The 23,934-nt window shown below is 34.7% G+C and overlaps 1 long non-coding RNA gene and 1 pseudogene across 1 annotated transcript in view; one reads left to right on the forward strand and one right to left on the reverse strand.

Annotated features, from left to right (window-relative positions):
• LOC130458551 (uncharacterized) overlaps positions 1 to 23,934 on the reverse strand; it is a 161,606-nt gene that overhangs the window by 98,300 nt on the left and 39,372 nt on the right. The gene's annotated exons all lie outside the window — the stretch shown is intronic.
• On the forward strand, positions 20,683 to 20,772 carry LOC130458673 (U6atac minor spliceosomal RNA; annotated as a pseudogene).

Raw genomic sequence — 23,934 nt, forward strand, 5'->3', positions numbered from 1 at the left:
GAGAATGCTCTCTGGTTTACTAGCAAAATTTGGATCTTGATACCAAGAGACGATTTTGGATTTTCATCTGAAGTACCAAATCTATAAAAATAGATCATGAATAATCAACTTGGTCAGAGTCTGTATTCTTTCCTTTCCTCGGTGTTATACAAGGAAGAGAAGATTTGGATTACTAAAACATGATGTCAAGTTCTCCAGAGGTGCAGCTGTCATAAATGGATAGGTTACACTATAAAGTAAAACCCTATATGATGCCTACAGCAAAAAAGAACAAAAGGCACATTTGTTAATGACATTCAAAATCACACTTCGCTTTCCTAGCTGTTAACCCAATGTTTTATTTATAGCCAACAACAGGAATATGAGTTTGAATTTCACAAGGTTCCTATTTTATAGCAATAAGCAAATCTAAGTCAACACCACTGCCTTCATTCCCAGAAGCTTATAATCAAAACAGAAATCTTAACCTTATTTCAAGAAGTAGAGTTCAATATAATTGTTGCTGCTAATTATTTCTTCTCCCATAGCGTCATTCTCTGTTGATGGCAACATATTTCACATAAGATATACCTGGTTTGTAGTAAGGACCTAATAAATGATTATTGACTGTTTGATACATACATTTCTATTAAACAAGAATTGCTATATGTAGACATGAGCATATTGTCATAAATAAGCTTTAATATCGTAGAAGATGTATATGTGTTAAGTGATTTGGTGTCAGTGTATTTCATGTCACATCTCTATTTATGAAGATAAATACAGATCAGGGAAAACAGTGAAAAAAGGCAAAGGAAATGGTGGAACACCACCAGCTATCCAAAGATACTATAATGCAGTGATCACCCGAACAATGCGATACTGGTTAAAAAAACCCAGAAGAGCTGATTTCAGTAAAGCAGATATTAGGTTTACAAGATTGTTTGCCATGAATGAAAATAGACCTTCAAGTATAGTATTCCCTTCCAAGTTACTTCCTTCACTACAAATTGCAATAACAGATCAGGTCCAGCAAGGGTAGCTACTACTCATACTCAGAACCCCAGAAGAATAACCTAATAATGTGTTGTTCAAAAGATAGCCAATCAAAAACTCATTCATAGTTAAAAGGAGGGGGTAAAGTGGAATAAAATGAACTAAAATAATTTTTTAAATCATCACCATTTCTGATAAAGCAGCAGTAAAAACCAACATGATTAAGAGTTTTCATTTATAAATAATACTAGTAAGCATAAAATCCAAAGAAGTGGATGTGTAAGGTAGAGAGAAAGCTAACATATATACAAAAATAAATCTTTTTATTTTGTTATTTATTTGTTAATTTAAAATTTTAAGATTTAACGTTTCTATCTTTGGGTCAGCTAGGTGGCATAGTAGATAGAATTGATAGACTTAAAGTCAGAAAAATTCATCCTCGAGTTCAAATCTGGCTTACTTACTAGTTTTGTGACACTGCACAAGTCACTAAGCTTCTTTGCCTCAGTTTCTTCATCTGTAAAATGAGCTGGAGAAGGAAATGGAAATCCATTCCACTATCATTGCCAAGAAAATCCCAAATTGGATCATAAAGATTTGGGCATGACTACAAACGACTGAACAATGGAACCTTCTTAGATAGCGTGGTGACTCTGCTTTCAGGGACTCACCATATTGGTAGATGGTACACAAGGCTGATCAGGCTTAGCCCTCCTTCTGCCCTGAACTCTCAAGCTCAAACAACCCACCAACAGCAGATATTGTAGGCAGGCTTCACAATGCCTGGCATATGGAAATAATCACATCAGCATTTTTCCTTATACCAAAGGACTTGACAGAAAGTAGGTGTCTACTCATTTGAAAATGACTGAATAAATTGTGGCAGATGAATGTAATGGAATGTTTTTATGCCCTCTGAATATTGAATGTAAAGAATTTAAGAAACTTCAGAGTGCTTTTCTGAGCTAAGCAAAGTGGGTAGAGTTGGGAAAGCAATTTATTCACTGACCACAATAACTTAAAAGAAAATACTCTTGAAAGTGCTTTCATTAAGTCATTGACTAATTATTATTTCTCTAAACTAATAGTGAAGCTCCCTCTCTTCTCAATGGAAAAATGGTAGACTGACTACTGGCATGAGATGGAGCCTAAGGAGTCAGGTATGACCAATGTGCTTCATGATGTATTTTGTCAAGGTCACAGGAGAAATAATAGGGAAATGGCAATGATTTTTAAAGACTTGAAATGAAACACTTATTTTTGAATAATGTATAGCAACATTGTTATGTACACTGGGTGAAAGGAGTGTCTACATCTAAGAAAAAATGTAACCAACAGAAATGAAATCGGGGTAGTTGAAGCCCTGCTAATGCATAAATCACAGGTAAGAAAAAGAAAAGTGGATGATGTTTGAGTTTCTGTTATTCTAGAACCTGATGAGTTTCTTGAGAACTATTCCAATTTACAAGATTTATGGGCATGCCCCCAATTTAAGTTGTTTCCAGGGTTCTTACTATGTAATATAGACTTTGAGGTTCTAACCACTCAATAAGGATGAATGGAGGTGAATGCACAGGAGAAGGATCTGTGAGTACTGCATCAGTATCCATCTTATACATTTTTTGTCTTTGATCCCCTTAGAACAAGTTGACAACTGACAAAGGTGACAAGATCTCTAGTTTAGTATTCAAATTTTCCTATGAAACTGACAACAAAAAGAAATCTGTTTCCTTTTGAAGTTCCACCTATCAGCATTCTAGAAAAGTGGTATTTGGCTCAGTCAAGGATTTATTTCAGAGCCCTACTTATTACTTCTTTTAGAAATTGTAATGGCCTGTATATTGAAAATGAAATCAGCACCTTATTATACTCTACAGGTATTAAAGTATTCTTTTCATTAAACTCAGCTCATATTTTAAAGCAAAGGTTTTGCATATATGAATAATGAAATTATAGAATGGTTTTTGAGTTAAATTAGTATGGCAGGTATTTTCAACAACTTAATTGTTTATTATTTTATAGCCTCTCAGTATATTTAATTAAGTTATTCTCAGTAAGCTGCATTATTTATATTAGAAAAAGCAGAACCTTAAATGAGATTGCATGCTGACATCTCAAATATGTACTTGCATATCTCTAAAGCAGATTTACAGTTAGGTAATAATTATTAAATGGTTGCTTTATGCATGCTATGAATTCTAAATTTAACCGCATCTTATTGTAATATATTGCAAAAATAAAAGTAATTTTTCCCAACTAAATGTCTCATCTGATGATTAATATTTATCCTTTTATTAACTCTCACTCTGCTTTTCTGGACCATGCTATCTCAGGAAAATAGGTGGCAGTACTAAAGCAAGGAAATATTTCTTTTTCTAAAAGCTTATATAATTTCTTTTAGGACTGAGATGAAGATCATCTTCTCATACTAAAGTGAACTATCAACTCCTTGGTATATGGGAATTATCCAGTTAGGATAGGAAAAAATTTCATCTCAGCCTAGAAACCCTTCACCACAGAGAGTTTCCTACAAATTATGTCTTTGCCTTGTTATTTGTTCAGTTCTTGGTTCCTACTTAAAACCCAGGTTGCTAGTTGCTGGCTACAATGAAGGCAGGAATTTAAAAGAAAAGATTGAGGTGGAGATTAATGACTTGAATTCAATAATTATTTATTATTCTTGACTTTTCTTTTTCCTTTTGATTTGCCTGATAGATACAAGAATCTTAGGATGAAGAAGGAGGAGGAAAAGAGATGCCCTAGAGAAATTATTGAAAAGGCAGTTGAGAAAATGATTCAATATAGAAATATGAACAAATAAAGAAATAATTTCTAACTCTGAATTAGAAGCCTGCAGTTGGAATGGGTATCTCTTCATCTTTGAGACCCTTAATCACCTTTCCTAGCCATCCCTCTCTCTTCTTTTTGGAAGCATAAACTACAATAAAATTTAGCTTTGTTCCTAGATAGCTGATTTTGTTCAGTCAGGTCTGATTTTTTCCTGACACATGAACCAGACCATTCTATCTGCCTTCCACTGTCTATGAAAGTCTGTTCAAGTTCATGTTTGTTTTTCCCATCTATCTCATCTGCTACCCTCTCCTTTTCCTTTTGCCATCAATCTTTCTCAACATCAGAGTCTTTTCCAGTGAGTCCTATTTTCTCAATGTATAGCCAAAATATTTAAACTTCAATTTTAATATCTGACATTCCAGTGAATAATCTGCATTAATTTCTTTAAGTTTTGAAAGCTTTTATCTCTTTATTGAGCAAGGGACTCTTTAAACTCTTCTCCATAATTTTGAAAGTATTAAGTCCTACAATTTTCAGCTTTCTTTACAATCTAATTCTTATAGCAATCCATGGTACTGGAAAAACCATAGCTTTGTCTACAGAGACCTTTATCAGCAAGGTGATGTCTCTGCCACTTAATAGGTTGCTCATATTTGCCATTATTTTCCTTCCCATATCATGGCTGCATTGATCTTTAAGCCCAAAGCTATAAAATCTGGCATCACTTCCATTTCTTCTTCCCCTTTTTATATTGTCTCATCTAAAGAGAATTTAAACTTTGTGAGAGTAGGAAGAATCCTACTTTGTATCCTCAGCTCTTGGTGTAGTGCTTGGCATATATTAAATGCTTAATATTTGCCTTTCACATATTCATAATTCTATTGAGAGGAATTGAGGCTCAAAGAAAGATTAAATGCTTTTAATGCCTTTTTTTGTGGATCCATGAATTAGTACATCAATTCAGAGAAGCCATTTATAATTATGAAAATTAAGTCGGTAAAATATCCATAAAATTTTATTTAGACATTCCACTGTTAATCATAAAACCTGAAGAAGTCAATGCAAAAAAAAAATGAAAAGCTTCATAATATGCCAAAAATATTAAAGTCAGAACTTTTGGTAATAGGAAAGATTAGAAGTAAAATAGGTGACTATTGACTAGGGAATTGCTAAAAAAAATGGCAGTACATTGATGAAATGGAATATTACTATGCTGAACTACATAAATATAAGAGAAGCATGGGAAGACTTACACAAACTGATATGAGGTTAAGACAGCAGAGCCAAGGAAATAATATGCACAGTGATAACAATATTATCAATGGAAAAATAAGCAACACAAAACAAATGAAAAGGAATGAACTGAAATTATAAAGAATAAATTTGATCACAAGCAAGAATGAACATTATAAAACGATACCTCCTCATGATCCTTTGCTGAAGTGGGGGATCCACAAATATAAAACATTGCATATAATGTCAGATTGTTTTGGATATATTGATCATTTTTTACGTATTTTTTACTTTTACTTTTAAAAAATTCTTCATCATGAAGGATGGTTTTTAGGGTGTAAGAGAATAAGGGGAATGGTAGGAAATCTTAGTGATGTAAAATTCAAAAACAAGTAGTGAGATTCTTTTTTATGCCTATAGGTACTACTTAGGTAATTGCCTAGCTGTTTCATATTCCAAAAATTCTGGACCCAGGAAGTGAAGACTCTCCTTCTAAAGCATAAAATTGACCAGAGATTCTGAAAACTAGCAGATTTTCTAATCTGCCTTGGGAGTAAAATAAAGGTGAAATTAAACATCAAAGAAAATTTTCCTTGGTCAGATAGATAGTAGGTGTGTGAAGTGCCTACTAGGTTTTCAGATGTAAGAATAAGTACATTATATAAGAAGAGGTAGAAGAAATGTGTGGGAACATGCATGATTGGGAGGAGGTGCAATCTACTGGAGAAGATGGGATAGAACAGGATCATTTGGTCACCTTGAGCAATTTATCCTGAGAGGAAGAAAGGCTACCTTTTTAGATTAGGCAGTGAAGAAGGAAGAAGTAGTGGTAAAAGTCATATGAGCGATGTGAGGTGAGGAGGAGAGAAAAAGAAGCTTTCGATGAATGACTTCCGTTTTTTAGTTAAATATGAGATAAGTTGTGTGTCTGGGTGAGAGGAAAAGAAGAAAGTAGACAATTAGTGGTTGATGGTAATCAAGAGTATGACAATTTCCATGTGTAGCTGAAATAGGATGGTCATCAGAAATGGGTAAGCTGAGGATCTGGGAAGTTGGGAGTTTGAGAGAGTACCAATATGTTTATTGGTCCCTTCGCATGGAGGCAAGAATCAAAAAGAAAATACTCTGATCAAAAAAAAAAAAGAGAGAAAACCCAAAAGACTCATGATGAAAAATGCTATCCACCTCCAGAAAGAGAAAGGATGAACTCTGAATGCAGATTGAAACATTTATTTTAATTTTCTTTTAATTTTATTGTTTTATCCTGTTTGTGCTCTTTCTGCAACATGGATAATCTGGAAATAAGCTTTATGTGAGTTCTCATATATAATTGATACCAAATTTCTTTCCTTCTCAAGAAGTGGAGAAGAGGGAGAGAGAGAAAATTTGAAACTCACAATTTAAAAATATGATTGCTTAAATTGTACACATAATTGGGAAATACTTAATGAAATTAATAAAAGTACTTTTTTTTTAAAAGACCCTCTGATCTTTTCCAAACAAATTTATATTTAAATATCCTCCATTTGTACTTATTGATTTGAGGTTGTTTTCAATCCATGTTATCCATGTTAAAAAAAAAAAACTTTGCATTTATTTATCACCGTTAATAACAACTAGATAGAACAATGGATAATGGTGGACCCTGAGTCAAAAAGGACTTTAATTTAAATCTAGACTCAGATAAGTCACTTTAAACTCTGTTTGCCTCAATATCCCCCTCTATAAAAAAAGGAAAGATAATAATAGCATAGAGTTGTGAGGATCAAAAGCGATCATTCTAATGTGCTTAGCATAGTATCTAGCACAGAATAAACACTATGTAAATGTTAGACATAGTTATTGTTATTAAATTTCATCTTAATTGAGATTTGGCATGACCTACTGAGTAAAAAGATAAAGTTCAAAGCCATTATTATCTGGGTTCATGTGCCTCTGATATATACTTGTCATGTGAACCTGAAGTCAATTTATCTCCCTGTGATCTAGATAATTCTCTAAGATTATAATAGCAAAGAAAGATCTGCCTTGAATTGTTAGAAGATGCTACCTCACCTGGAATTTTCCTATAGTATTGAAATCATAAGTCTGTTCCCTAGATCCTCAATTTTATTGAAACCAACATTTTCTGACTGTCAAGAAATTTTAGACTTCAACTCCATCATCCAATACATTAGCTATCCCTCTCAGTTTTGTATTAACTGCATATGATCCCATTTGCACCATTTTATATGTGAAAAAGATGAAATAAGATATAGCTCATGATAAAATTTTGTAAGCATAAATACTACATAACTGTATGCAATGAGAATTATTTTAATTTAAAATTATTAGAATATTAAATTATGCTTAGTATATTCTACTGAAGAAGACAGGGAAATGTAAGGTATATTTTAGAAGAATCCCAACAAGAAATGAATAAAATAAGTGTTAATTGTATTTGTATTACTTATTTTTGCTCAAAAAATAAAACTTTTGTTACATACATGTATATTTCTTTATATATGACTAACACATACAATTCAGGGGGAGATGGAAAATAACAAGAAAGCTCAAACTATAGAAACCCTTAGGTAAAACCACTTAAAATGAATGCCATTCAATTAACAAACAACTTGGTTTCTACACTGCTAGTATAAAAGTTAAGATTTTCATTTTTCTTACTTTTTTGTATGATTCTTGACAAATTGATTTTGTGGATTGAATGTTCTACAATCTGCCTTAATGACGTTTTTCTTTTTCCAGTTTATTATTATGAAGATAGCATCCAATTAACTGAGAGAAGCACATTATGTTGGGATTGTATACAAACATTTCAAAACTATCTCAATAAAAGTATTCAGAGAAATATTTTAAATTTTTTTCTGAAATTGTATTTCCTTCAACTAAAGAATTTTTTTCAAGATGTGTTTTAATTTGTTAGCCTCTTTCTCACTCACACTAAGTTTTAATTAGAAACAAATTTTAGGTGCAGCAAAGCTACATTTTGAGAAACATAATTCATTCTTATTAAAATGTTGTCAAAGGAAGATTTAATTCTTGCAGGTGTTCTTTCAAGACATATAAGGAAATGGAAATCGGGTGGTATATAAAAACTGAAAAAGTATTTCAATATAAGGATAATTTGTTAAAATAAATAAATAAAATGCTCTAAGAAATAGCATACTTTGAAAAAATGAAATATTTAAACTAATTTATTTTAATTCACATTGGTATAGCATCTGCACCTTGATTAGTTTCTTTCTTTTATTGTAATAAAAACATTTCTCCAACATTTATGATTTCTGTAGATTTGATGCATATTTATTCCAACTACTGTATCCATGCTGAGCTTCATATATTCTCTAGGAATGTAAATTATTACTCTATGTGTTTACTAACTACTGTTTGTTTACTGAAATAAGTCTATCATCTTCCTCTATTTGGATTATGGAGCATCTATTATGATATCTGGGAACTTAAATTATACACCTGCTTCCATTTAAAGAAAGAAAAGAAACACCTGCTGAATATGTATGAATTAAATATCATACATAAAAGGAAGAACATATAAGTGTTGATTTTGGAAATTTAAAAGTTGCTTAACTAACTTATCCCCCAGTTTCTGCTTTCATGCATCTTTGATCAACTTGTTCCTAAATATGGGGGATTGATCAAGAGTATATTCTCCTGATAATCTTATTTAGTAATTGACCTTGGTTTGAGATCTTGCATTTCATCAATTAAAGGCAGCTTAGTGATTCAGTGGAGCAAACACTGGATCTGGTGTCAGGAAGACCCGAGTTCAAAAACAATCTCAGACATTCATTAGCTATATGACCTTGATGGAGTCTCTGTTTGCCATAATCCATTGAAGAAGGAAATGGAAAACCACTCCAGTGTCTTTGCCAAGACAACCCCATGGACAGGATGACCCATGGGATCATGAATAGTCAGACACTGAACAACAAAAGCGATTAATTTTCTTGGACAAGCGTTACAGTCACAGGAGGGACTTGGTAGTGAGGGCTTTGACCCAGCTACCAACAAGGTGATGGAGGGTAAAGAGAGATGGCTTTTTATATAATGGTCCTGGAGACTGTCTTGCCTATTTCTTGAGGTCCTATGACCTGAGTCTCCATGGAGTAGGGTAGAGCTAAGCAGATCAGTGAACAGGTCTGGGGACTAGAGTTGCAGTTGGTGGATGATGGAGGATGATGACCCTCAACTACTGATGCTAGATTAGTGTTAAGACTGTCCTTGGGATCTACTGCTTTTTCTCTACCTCAGTATACAAAGCATTATCTTTACTTCATATCCCCCAATTCTTCCTGTCTTAGGGGAAAAATCATATATGTTTTTGTGTGTGTGTGTGTGTGTGTGTGTGTGTGTGTGTGTGTGTGTAGGTACACTTTTGATAATGTTATATTCCTAGAGAGTTCCAGAATCCTGTTGTCTAAAACGAAAAAGGGAAACGTCTGGTCAGCTTTTGCTTCTTGGTAATAAAAGAATCCTGGAATCCAATCTCCTAGCAAGAGCAGGGGGGGGCTCCTATATTACAAAAAAAAAATTTAAAAAAGAAAATAAAATGTTAGGAACAAGAGGGTCACTCATGGCTCAAAGCTGCAAGAGATTAAAAACCATGCCTGGGGGAACAAAAGATGCCGATATGACCCTCTGTTATTACTCTGAGTTATTCAGACATTGCAAATCCAGAGAGGATCGGTTTGCTACTCTAGGAATCGCAAATTTGCTTCCTTGTCTAGGGAGTTCAGTTCCTTAGAGTAGTACTATATGAACAAAGTCCTATATGTATCCCTGGAATGAAATCGGTACTCACAAGATTGTTGGGATTGTTGCCTCTCTAGCAAACCCAAATTTATTCCCTGTCTGAGGAGAGTCCAAATGGTGTAGTATTGAATTTTATTAATCTGATGAAAAGACCTTATTCAGGTAATAGGATTGTATAGATTATTTATTTGGGGACACTATAAGGACTTTATATGTCTTCTTCATTTTCTGTGTTGTGTAATAAAGTTCATAATGTACATTGTTAATTTGAAAGATATTTGAGAGCTCAGAAATCTCTAAAATTGTAGTGTGATATAAAATGTTTAACAATAAGCTTTCCAGAAAAGAAAAATCTACATATAACTCACTTTTAAGTTTAATTTGCATTAGTAATATTTTCTCCATCACTTTCTAAAGCCTAGATAATCCACAAAATGAGAAATCAAGATTTGTAGTATTTGCTGATTTCTGAGGTATGAATGCTTACAATGAAAATTTAACAATCAGTTCTTTTGAGCCAGTGACAACTGGCTCCAGAATACTCCAAAATATCTTTTATACACACGGGGAGACCTAGATATGAGATTTTAACTCTGGATATTTTTTAAAAGTGATAGTATTGGGGGAAATTGCCCGCAATCTTGAACTGTGTGGCACCCTTCATGTGGCACTATAGGTTACACTCTTCCTTTTAAATTTCCACCCATTCTTTAAAACTCAGTTCAAATGAGACTGCCTGGAAAGAATAGTAATGTTAAGAAGAGGAGCAGCTTCATTTTATTTTCAGCCTCCATTTTGTCATTGAGTAGTTATCTGAAAGCTGTTTTTCTGTAATAAAATGTAACCCTTGTTCCCAAGCCCACTGGTATGGAACTCTATTAGTGAGGATGAATGTGGTGCACTTCCGAAAGGGAAGGATGGAGTTAGTTATAGTATTAGTAAAGGGAGAAGTCCAGCCTTCCCCAGACTCTCCCTAGTGTCTGTAGGGGGATTTTGAGGGCCAGCCTCCTTTGGAGATTCCAAAAGCTCAGTCATGTTGGGGCACTGAGATGCTGCAGGCACTTCTGTTTTCTCAGCTTTGAGAGGGAACATGGAAAACAGGTGCTGAAGGGAAAGATTCCAGAAAGACGAACAACGAGTCTCCATCATCATCACCCATATGGACTTCCTCTGATTTCAGTTTTGCTGTAATTTGGATGAATGAGTTTTCTTTGCTGTTCTCTGTGTGTGTTCACTGTGGAACTGCTATTTGCTGTGAAAGGGGCTACATCTTGGTCTATGTTCCCCTCAAAAGTGACAAAGGTGATCACGTTATTCCTGTCTCCTAGACCAACCACATCTAAGAGAGCAGAAAGACTTCTCTAGTCTCTTCTTCCCACCTTTCTACCAAAGGAGAATCAATTCCTGCCAGGAAACGAATTGGGGGCCAAAGACCACTTGATTCTCTTCAGAGAGAGTGTCCTGGACCTTATGCAAGAGGAAACTCCTTGTAGTCTCTCATGTAGTGATCCGAAGAGAGGGACATGATAAAGAGTGCCAACTCCTCTTGTGTCTCCCTCAAGGGAAGGAGATTGGAAATTAGATGGAATTGGACAGGGGACCGGCTCTGAAGGGTCCCGAAGAGGCCATGGTGAAGGCTAGAACTCTCTCACCTCTCAGCAACTTTGTTCTGCCCCTCACTCAAGGCAGGGACTCATCTCCACCAATAAGGAGAACATGTTATACCATGAGCTTTGGAACAAGTGTTTTGAATAAATATAAGCACTTGAGTAGCGCAGGTGCCAATAATGTATATTTTCCCCAATACTGACAAACCACCAATGATGTATTCCCCCCAAAACTAATGAATAACGGATAAATACTTGCTTAGGATATTAGCTTTGATTAATGATTCCATCATAAACTTAGGGAATCAATTACCAATCAGAACTTAGCTGCAAAGTGTAAAATTCCTCAGCCAAAATTATAAAAACGTACTCGAGGGCACAGATACCACCCCGTTCCTAGCTGAGACCTAGGAGTCTCTTGCACTTCTTGTACTTGAAAAGCTTGTGTTCGTTCAAGAATATTGGTGATTGATGTTGGGGACGTGCCAGAATGCCACTTTGGAGAGAGATATACGACTGCCAGATGGGCAGAGGGAACCATTTTGTCATGTGCATCAGTACAAGACATATTTACCTGGACCTTTAGGAATTAAATTGGTTGTTTGTTGCTAGAGGGCTTGAAATTTGTGTTATCAAATAGTCAATAAGATTTGATTGCATGTATTAATGATTATAAATCTTATTAGTGTACCAGTAAGCCCTAATAAGGTACCTATGATTAATGACTTTAGTGTATGCAATCCACATTATAGGAACCTTTCTCCAATCTGAGTCAGTTAAGAATCTCTCTCCTTAGCACTCACATAGCACTCATTATGTTAGCTCTTTTCTTTCAAATTTGTGTATTTTATGATTTTATATTGTATATTTAATGTATATTATGCATTTTAATTAAATATTTTATTTATTTTAATCAGCAAAATCTACCCTCTCACTCTCTCACTCCATCTTTCCCCCAAAATTGAGAACACAGAAAAACAAAACCCATTACAAATATAGTTAATCAAAACATGCTTCTACATTGTCCATTTCCAAAACTATATTTGCACCATTTTAAATTCTGAGTCCTTTACTTCTCTATCAGGAGGCAGAGGTCACTTTTCATCAATAGACCTCTAGAATCATGCTTGGCCATTATTCTGATAAAAGATGAGCACAATTGTATTCCATCACATTTATATACCATCACCATTAATTCCCTAAATTATGGGCACCTCTTCAGATTTCCATTCCTTGCCATGATAAAGAGCTATAAATATTTTTATGCACCCATAAATTTTGTTTTGCTTAGGACGAATCCATTCCTCAAATTCCTCCACTCTCCTTTTTCCTTTCTACTTCCCAATTGAGTGAAGTGTACCCAACTCTGTCTGTATAAACATAATATTCTTTCTTTTGACCAGTTCAGTTGAGAGTGAGGTTCAACTGTCAGTCACTTGCCTCACCCCTTCCATCTTATTGGATAGATGTCTATTTGTCCCACCTGATTATTTGAGATCATTTTCTCTAACCTTTCATCCCTTCCCCACTTTCTTTCTTTTCTAAAAATCCTCAAGACAGGTTTCACCCACTTATAGGCCTTGTACAATTGATATCTCTCTTAAACAAGGTGATAACAAGGTTCTGAAAGGACACATGGACCATCTCCGCATATTTGAAAGTAAGCAGTTTATCCTTTGTCTTCTTGTCATTCATGTTTACCTTTTTGTGTTCCTCTTCACTCCTGTGTTTGAACTTCAACATTTCTCTACAGATGTAGTGTTTTCTTCAGGAATGATGGAAGTTCTCTATTTAATTAGTCTCTTTCCCCCCATGCTTCATTATACTCAATATTCCTAGGGAAATAGTTCTTAGCTATAAGCCTATATCCTTTGTTTTCTGGAGGGTTATATTCCAGGTTTCCCATTCCTTCATACTGATGGCTGCTAAGTCATGTGTAGTTCTTACTCTGGCTACTCAGTACTAGAATTTTTTTCTGGATATGTCTGGTATTTTTTTCCTTGACCTAGAAACTAGATTTTTACTATGTTCCTGGGAGTTTTCTTTTAGGGGTGTCCTACAAGAGGTCACTAATTTATTCTTTCTGTTCTCATTGTGCCCACTGGTTATAAGAGCTTGGGGCAGTATTCGTTCAAGATTTCTTGAAATTAAGAAGCATAGTGTAATAGGGAAGGACATTGTGCAACCAGCTGAGTAATGCATACATCAGAGTGATTGACAGGGCTATGTCACTGAGAGTCACATGGGAACCGAAGGCTGGAAATCTGGGGAAAGGTTCTAAGTCCCAACTGTCTGGGCACTTCTCTCCTGAAGGAAGTTGGTTGGAGGTTTGAAGAAAAAAACAAAATAGGTTTCTGGCTTCTCCTGATACCAACTGAAGAGAGGAATCTTTGAACTGGCTGCTGGCAACTTGAGTATAAGATTGAAGACACACTTTACCACTGGACCTGTTTGGACAGTTATCACTGAAGATCCTGGCCCATTTGATTGGACTCCATTTGTGAGACTTGGTTATTGGGGAAAATTTCTGTTTAGCTGGGAATAAGATAGGTTTAGGTAAATTTATAAAAATTAGAGGTTTAGAAAACTTGTAATAATTATCCTAACCCATTTTCCGTTCTCCCCTTCCCAACTAATCAATCTGGATTTTTTTTTGTTTCCCTCTTGTTTGTTCCCCACCAAATTCCTGTTAAAACAATAGGCTAATTCTTTTTTTATCTTCTTAAATGTTTTCTCCTTAATTATTTTCTAGATCAGTTATTTTTGTTATGACATATCATATCTCTTTTTTTTTTCAATATTTTCAACTTTGTTTTAATATTTCTTGTTTCTTCAAAGATTCATTGGCTTCTATTTGGTCCATTCTTTTTTTTTTCACTTGGGCAACATTTTATACCTATTGTATTAAGCTATTAACTTCCTTTCTAATTTTTCCTTCCTTAGATCTCATTTCCTTTCTGATTTGTTTCTTAAATGCTCTCATTTCACTTATAAAACTAATTTTAACTCTTAAATAAATTATTGCTTCATCCCTTTTTTGCTAATTTTTTGCCAGGGTGTCAATGCACTTATTTTTGGTTTTGTTCCTTTTCTCTTTTATTTTCCTCTTATCCTCAAATTATTGAGGGAAATTACCCTTTTAAAACTGTAATATTTGTATATGTCTCTAGTTCAAGTTTTAAGTTATCTTTTCATGATCCATTGGGGAGACTTGTCTCCCAAAGGATGACAGGGGGAAATGTATTGGTTTAGAATCTTGAACCCTAAAGACTATATTTCCCACAATCCTTTTTTCCTTTTCCTGTCTGTGTCATGGCTTTGATTGAGGTTTTTTTTGTTTTTGTTTTTGTTTTTGTTTTTTGACGAGGCTGTGCTCTCTCCTGGAGCTCTCTGGCTGGCTGGAGTGGTGTGAAGCTAGGCACAGCTAGTCTTTTTCTCTGGTTTTACTTTTCCCTTTGCTCTAAATTGATTTTTAATAAATAGTATTAAAATAATACTTGGAGTATCAAATGTTAATTTTAATCTTTAAAGTAATACTTGTGCAGTATTATACACACACACACACACACACACACACATATATGTTGTATATGCCACAATGAGAATTTAATGAATTGAAATAGTTTTGAAAATATACAGTAGCTTATACATTCAGGATCTGAGAGTTTATATATTCTATTTTTCTAAATTATTTTCTTTGCTATATTTGCACCAATGAAGCAATTTAACATGTTGAAAATAACACTGGCTCTTATTTCAACTCTTAGGTCAGCTCTGTAGTATATGTAACTCTGAGCAAAATATTTATTTTTTTCTGAATCTGTTTCCTCAACTAAAAAATTAGTGGGCTAGACTGGTTGATTTCTAAGATTTATTTTATCTCTAAGTCCCAAAATCCCATGTGAATAACTCTGAATTTATGTGTGACTCACCTTTCTAATCTCAACATACTAAGATAGGAATCATTGAAAATAGAGGAAATGGGAGATTAGTACTAAAGTAACACAATTGCATCATTTCTGCTATTCTATAATTTGTGACTTTGGATTGGGACAGATTTCATTTTATGAACCTTCTTTAGTTCTTCACTTATGAAGCAAGAGTAAAACTGGATAACACTAGAGACCAATCCTAGCTCCAAATTTCTATGATTTTATGATATTTGTAATTCTATGATTTTCATAAAATATCAATTATTTATTCTATCATATCCTATTCATCCAAATATCCTATGAAAATCTGATTCAATTGAACCCTACATGTCCTCTTTTATCATTTTACAATAAAAAAGGTTGGTAGGTCATATAATTCTGAGTTGAGGTGATAATGACTCATGTCAAATGGAGAGTCCTTTAACTATTCACCTAAAAATGCTTTAACTGCTCCATTAAAATGCTTCAGAAAAAAAATATCAAGATACTAATATTGCCTACTTGAACAACATTCACTGCTATTCACAAAATGATGCAGTGCAGACAATAGTATTTCATGATCTATTAAATGTCATGTTAAATGCCAGAAAGTGTGATAAATTCTAGCTACTTCCAGATGGCTAAGTAGAAACCTGAAAATATTGATAACACTTTCTTTAAAAAATGTTTTCTAAATTTGCCAATAAATATGACCTAAATTCTTTTATACACATATCTTTGTTTTGTGTATAAAAGTTCGTAAATTTATCCCCTAAAAATGATTTACTTAGTTCTTTCACCCCCTTTTTTGCTTTTCTCTTCAAATTTGCTTCTAAGTTTCATCCTATTCTTACCACTTCATCATTAGTAAAATGACTTACAAAGAATTTGCTTAATGTTCTGTTCTGTAAAACCTTATTAGAAATAAATCAAGCCAAAATATCCCTAATGAATCAAAAACATAATTTCTCCAGCACCTATAATCCATCACTGTCATAGGCCCTGGTGATGCAAAGACAAAATTCAAATTGTCCCTGCTTTCAAGAAGCTTACTTGCAATTCAGTGAACATGTGTACATACAAATGCTCTATGTAGGCTGGCAATGAATCTAGTTAATCAGTCACCTACTCAGCTACTCCACCCCAATTTAAATAACTAGGAAGTTTCTATACCTTAGCCACATAAAAACATTTCTATTGAATTAGTCAATCAATGAATCAAAATGACTTGGTGAAAAAAAATCCTCCACAAATTTCAAAGTTCTGGAAAACCATTAGAGGAAATAGAGTGATGTTGCATAGAAATTCTAATTAGTTGAGACATCCTATAGTGCTTGTATAAAACCAGCTAACTAATTTGTAATGAATAATTTGATAATCTGGCAATGGATAACGTCTTCCAGTTAATGCCTTAACAAGTAACAACATGGATCTGAGGAGAAAAATGCTTAGTCTCATGTCTACTGTAACTTAAGCAAAAGAAAAATTTGTAAACTTCAAAGGATCTGAATATTAGGACTTTTCATGAATGTTTTAGAAATATAACTGAAAGAATAGCCAGGTCTTCATTGGCTATTGCAGAGAAATAGGAAAGGCAACCGCAACACTCCAAAAGAATTCAACAGAAAAGGTATAATCTACTTAAGGGGAATTTGTTTTCTTATCTTTTCACTTTTCTCTCTTTTCTTCTTTTTTCCTATCTTCCCTCCCTCCCTCTCTTCCTTCCTTCCTCCTTCTGTTTCTTTCTTCTTCTCTTTCTCCTTCCTTCCTTATTTCCTTACTCCCTCTCTCATTCCTTTCTTTCTTCCCCTTCTTCCTTCCTCCTTTTTTCTTTTGTTTTCTTTCTTTCTTTTATTCTTTCTTTCTTTCTTTTATGCTTTCTTTCTTATTTTCATTCTTTCTCTTCCTTCCTTCCTTCCTTCCTTCCTTCCTTCCTTCCTTCCTTCCTTCCTTCCTTTCTTTCTTTCTTTCTTTCTTTCTTTCTTTCTTTCTTTCTTTCTTTCTTTCTTTCTTTCTTTCTTTCTTTCTTTCTTTCTTTCTTTCTTTCTTTCTTTCTTTCTTTCTTTCTTTCTTTCTTTCTTTCTTTCTTTCTTTCTCTCTCTCTCTCTCTCTCTCTTTCTTTCTTTCTTTCTTTCTTCCTTCCTTCCTTACTTTCTTCCTTTGTTCCTTTCTTCCTTTCTTCTTCCTAATTCACATAACTGTTTCCCTCCCCTTTTCTATAGCTACAAAATTTCTCCCATTCTTAAGTGAGGGGGTATGACTGTATACCTTATCCTTGTTCCATCTGGAGACCATTTTTTCCTATAGCTGTCATCTCTCTTGAGCCTTGGAGATCTAATTTAAGATTTTCAAAATATCCAAAGAATAGAGTTGTCCTTAGACAATGAGTCTGCCCTATTTCTTTGTCTATAGAGTATATTATTGAAGCTCAAGAAGCAGGAAAGTCAGGACCAATGGACTCCTGAAATAATCAGCTATTTTTTCCTACAAATATATTTGTAGTGACTTATTTCATTTCTCTCCTACTTTTTACTGTTTTGTTGAATTCTTGAGCAACTTTTTGTTGTTATCATTGATGTAAGACAGTGGGGGGAGAAGATGGACCTTGGACTGCTTCTTATTTTGTCATCTTCCCAGGATAGTTAATGTTTGAAGAATTCACAAAATACAGAGAAAACAATGCAAAAATGTCATTTACATTCTGATATGTAGAGGTCCCAGAAGATCTTAGACTGATTCAACTAAAGATACCTTCAATAAAATGACTTTTACTTTGTGCTGGACAAAACAGATATTTCATTATCATCAATTTTGCCCTGGTTAGAAAAATGGCCATTATTATTATCTGACTATATTAAAATTGGAGGGTTTTTGGTGATTTTAATTTGTTTGAATTATTTTCTTTTTTCAAAAATTATTTTATTTTCCCAATTACATGTAATAACAAATTTTAACCCATGTTTTCCAAAATTATAAGATTCAAATTCTCTACCTTCCTTCTTTTCCTCTCCCCTCTCAGAGATGTTGAGCAATTTGAATTGGTATAGAGATGTATTGTCATGCAAAAAAATACTTTGATACTGGTCAGCTTTATAAGAGAATTTTCATATAAAACCAAAATGCCAAAATGAAAACACAAACTAAAGTGAAAAAGAGCATACTCTGATCTTCATTCTGACTCCAACAGTTCTTTCTCTGGAAGTGGATAGCATTCTTAGTCATAAATCCTTCTAAATTATGTTGTATCAGTATTTCCCTGAGAATAACAAAATCTTTAACAGTTGATCATCTTACAGTATTACTGTTATTTTGTACAATGTTCAACTAATTCTGCTAATTCCACTCTATCAGTTCATGTAGGTCTTTTCAGATCTTTCTGAATTCAACCTGCTCATCATTTCTCACAGCACAATAATATTCCAATACCATTATATAGCACAATTTGTTCAGCCATTTCACCCTCCAACTGATAGACATTCCCTCCATGTCCAATTCTTTGCCACCCCTAAAAAATCAAACTGGTATAAATATGTTTAGTATAAGTAAGTCCCTTCTCCTTTTTAATATCTTTGTGGTACAGGGTATTATTGGATTAAAGGGTATGCAGTTTTATAGTCCTTTGGACATAATTCCAGAATGGTTGGATCAGCTCACAACTCCATCAGTAATGCATTAATGTCCCAAATTTGCCACATCTACTCCAACATCTATCATTTTCCTTTACTGTGATTTTGGTCAAGCTGACAGATATGAGGTGGTATCTCAGAGCTGTTTTAGTTTGCATCTTTAATAAAGAGTGATTTAGAAGATTTTTTGTATTATGATTTATTTATAGCTTTGATTTCTTCTTCTGAAAACTGCTTGTTCATATCTTTTGACCATTTGCCAGTTGGGAACTATTTTTCTTTTTTAATTGAATTTGATATTTCTTTCAATTTTTGGACAATTTGCATTCATTTGGCCCAAAATCATCTTTGTGTCATCAATATAAGAGTAGAATAGAGCTTAAAATACAGATTCTAAGTCTAAAGTCATGTATAACCATCCTAAGTATCACAAGATATCATATAATACCTCATATTATAGTCTTTAAGTTTTAGAGTGAAATGAAAATGAAAATATTATTAGCTCCAACTTACAGATGAGGAAATGGAACCAGGCCAGGGATTTATACAACACAAAGGAATTCACATAGATCTCCAGGGCTTAAAACTGCATTCTCAAGTTCATTACTTTTTATCCTATATTATACCTGACTTTTATACAATATTTACCTGTTTGATTCCATTTTTGATAATGCAAAAGTTAGTGGTCAGCTATATATAGCTACTAGATGATGTACTAGCAGAGGATCAGGAACCAAAGCTTGACAGATCTCAGAGAGGGAGGGAACAAATAAATAAAAGCATTACTTCCTCTCCCAGGCAGAGCTGCCTCAGAGAAGGTGAAGTTGGATCTATGTCCAGAGCTGAAAGGTAAAGAGGAAATCCCCTTCAATATATGTTTTTTGTTCTCTTCCCTGGATAGATATATCTTGACCGCCTTAGTACATTTGAAGAATGAGATGTTCATTTCTTCTAAATTAATAAGGTCTATTTATTGTTTGGGGATTCAGAAATGGTGGGTTTAGGGAAGAGGGAAATAGGAAGTCCCTATTTCTAATTTCAAACTAAATTCCCTTCAGGGGTTGAGAGCTCAGGCCTGGGAACCTGGGTCCCTGAGGACTGTTGTGGAGTCGGGTTGGTGTAATTTCCTAATATAAAGAGATACATCTTTGAAGGTATCAATAGAAAATCTTCTGGGTGGATAGTCTTGCCTTCCCCAAAGGGAAAAAGTCTATCCATCACTTTTGAGGAAAGATGGCTAATCTGGGTTCTTCAGATCAATGAGTGATTATAGCAGGTTAGGCTCAGTGAGATGGTCTTTTCCCTTTCAGTTCAGAAAGGATAAGAACCCCTTTGAAACTGTCTATCTGCTTTTCTTGGCTGAAGATTCCAGTCCTTTCCCCCATTGTCAGCCAAAGTTCCATTTCCTTCCTACATGAGTTTCCTTGAAAATCAAGTCCTTACAGTGCATACTGTATCTCTCTCATCCACAATGATTAGGTTGGATTTCCTTCCTACAGTATGCTTTAAGTCTGGACTCATTACTCTCAGTTCTTCATAAACCAAGAGAGACTCGTAAGTACCTAATTTTGTTTCCCTTTGTAAACCATTCTTGAAAAATTAGAGTCATTGTTAAAATATTATCACTAAGAGATTATGTAGTTTTCGCTGATAAACTGAAAAGAAAATAATTTTGCTCTGTTGATAGTCACTATGATAAGAGAAGATGCCTCCATTTTAATTCCCATATTTTTAGTTGGCAAAAAGATACTCTTTATTGAACTTTTAATGCTGTATGAAAGGAAAGAAGGTTATCATTCCCCTTGAAAAGGGTGGAAGAGGTCCTAGTGGCCTTTACAACACATATAATGAACTTTTAGCAGAGAGATAAGTGGAGGTTTTGAACAAGGGATGCAGTTATTTGCTGTAATTCTTTAAATGTTTGAATGGAGGCGGAGTCAAGATGGCTGCACAGAGGCAGCAAAAGTTCAGACCTCTGAAAACCCTTCCTTACTAATTACAAACTAAATGCTTCTAGGGAACTGAAAATCAAACCTAAAAACAAGACAGAGCTAAGGAACGCTCCTGCTGGACTAAACTAAAAAGGTACGCCCCCCCCCCAAAGCCAGAATTTGAGATCACTCATGTCTAAGGGGAAGGAAGAAGAAAGGTCCCAGAAACCTTCCACCACCTAGAGCACTAAGCCTCCAGTGGTAGCTGGAACCTCTGGGTGGTCAAGGGTGCTGGTCTGGAGGGAGTACCTTACAGGCAAAGCTATGCCAGGCTCAGAGTGTCAAACAGGTGGTGGGAAAGCAGTTTGAGAAGAAGAGTACAGATCAAAGCTGGCAGCCTAGTTGCAGCAGTGGAGACACTCCATATTGCACCCTCCACAAGGTTTTGACCTCAGGGCACATCCAGCTCTGCAACTCAGCTGGAATAAATCCCATGAAGGCCTCCAGAGCACAGGGAAGCTCAAGCTCCAACACCTGTCCCCCACAGACTGCGATGAGAGATTTGCTGACAAAATTCCAAGGGTGAAGGCTGACAGAAAAGCCCAAATCCACAAGAGAGAGGGGGGGGAGAGAGAGAGAGAGAGAGAGAGAGAGAGAGAGAGAGAGAGAGAGAGAGAGAGAGAGAGAAAGAGAGAGAGAGAGAGAGAGAGAGAGAGAAGAGCAAAAGTGCAGGCGACTGCTGCAGGGAGCAAAAGTGCAGGCAACTGCTGCAGGGAGTAAAGAGGGGGGGGGCCGGTTAAATATGAGCAAACAACAGAAAAAGGAAAAAAATTACAATCGACAGCTTCTATACAGTCAATGAACAAAGAGCAAACGGAACAGAGAAGGATGAAGGAACATCAGGAAAAAAACAGAAACTCCAGAGAATTAGATACAGGCTTTGGAAGAACTCAAAATACAATTCAAAACACAATTAAAAGAGGCTGAAGACAACTGGAAAAAGAATTTTAAAAGTATGATAAGTGGTCTGGAAACAGAAAACAGTGTCTTGAAAGTCAAAATTAATCAGCTTGAAAATGAGGAAAAGGAGACAAAAAATGAGGCAAAGAAGATGAAAGATGAGGCAAAGAAAATGAAAGATGAGGCAGAGAAGATGAAAGATGATCTCCAAAGAAAATCAGACCAGAAGGAGAAGGATGACCAAAAAACCAGGGATGACATTCATTCTTTAAAATCCAGAATACAACAAATAGAAGCAAGCAAATTCACAAGGCAGCAGGACACTATAAAACAAAACCAAAAGAATGAAAAAATTGAGAAAAATGTAAAGGACCTCATTCACAAAACAGAAGATTTAGAAAATTGTTCCAGGAAAGACAACTTAAGAATCATTGGTCTACCTGAAGACCATGACAAAAGAAAAAGCCTGACCACCATACTACATGAAATGATCCAAGAAAACTATCCCCATCTTCTAGAACAAGAGGGGAAAGTAGAGATTGAAAGAATCCACAGATCACCTCCTATACTTAACCCCCAACTAACAACACCCAGGAATGTTATAGTCAAATTCAAGAACTATAAGACCAAGAAAAAATATTACAAGCTGCTAAGAAGAAGTTATTCAGATACCATGGAATCACAGTGAGGATAACACAGGGTCTGGCTGCATCTACACTGAAGAACCAAAAGGCATGGAATATGATATTCAAGAAAGCAAAGGAACTAGGTCTACAACCAAGAATCAACTACCCAGTAAAACTGACCATATTCTTACAGAGGAAAGTATAAACATTTAACAAAATAGAAGAATACCAAGCATTTGTAAAGAAAAGACCAGACCTGAATAGAAAATTTGATGCCCAAGCACAGAACTCAAGAGAATCATCGAAAGGTAATTTAAAAAGAGTGAAAAAAGAAAAACAAAACAAAAGAAACAAAAAAGAAAACAAAACTTTTAATTAAGAGATCCAATAAGTTAAAATGACATGTATCCCTATAAGAAAAGAGGTCATTGGTAACTTTTAAAAGTTGTTATTATCACCTGGCCATCTAGAAGAATTACACTTAGAGGGAAGTGATAAAATGTATAGGATGAAATGCCAAGACATAAATATGTATATAGATATATGTATGCATAAATACATATATATGTGTATAGATAGATAGATAGATAGATAGATAGATAGATAGATATAACTAAAGCTAAAAAAGAGGTTGATACTAAAAGAAATGGGAAAAGAAACAAAATGGGGTAAATTTATATTTCACAAAGAAGCTCATGTCAGGAGGGGGGAGAACATCAATACACTGGAAGGGTAAAGAGATTGGAGATAGGAAATTCTCAAATCTTACATGCATTGAAATTGACTCAAAGGGGGAAGAACAATCAAATACATTGGGGCAGAGAATTGATTTGCGTCCTATAGGGAAGTAGTGGTAGTCTCTCGGTGACCGAGAATGACAATTGTCTTTGTGTATTATCATGTATTGATGTACCCTCATATGGCTTTGGAGTCCAAAGACTGAGGTGCAAAGTTTGTGACATGTGGGGCATGAGACTCCAGTTGTTACGGGAGGTGGGTGTTAAATTAGGTGAACACAGAATAGTATACATGTCAGATCTTTGGGAAAGGAAAGTTTTTAAAACCAAGCAAGCACTAAAAAAAAATCACAAAATGTAAAATCAATAATTTTTATTACATCAAATTAAAAAGTTTCTGTAAAAACAAAACTAATGCATCCAAAATTAGAAGGGAAGCAACAAATTGGGAAACAATCTTCATAACAGAAACTTCTGACAAAGGTCTAATTACTCAAATTTATGAAGAACTAAACCAATTGTACAAAAAACAAGCCATTCTCCAATTAATAAATGGGCAAGAGACATGAATCGGCAATTTTCAGTTAAAGAAATCAAAAGCACATGAAAAAGTGTTCTAAATCTCTTTTAATCAGAGAGATGCAAATCAAAACAACTCTGAGGTATCACCTCACACCTGGCAGATTTACTAACATGACAGCAAAGAAAAGTGATGAATGCTGGAGGGGATGTGGCAAAGTTGGGATATTAATGCATTGCTGGTGG

The sequence above is a fragment of the Monodelphis domestica genome, chromosome 3 (assembly GCF_027887165.1).
Source record: "Monodelphis domestica isolate mMonDom1 chromosome 3, mMonDom1.pri, whole genome shotgun sequence".
Taxonomy (NCBI): Eukaryota; Metazoa; Chordata; class Mammalia; order Didelphimorphia; family Didelphidae; genus Monodelphis; species Monodelphis domestica.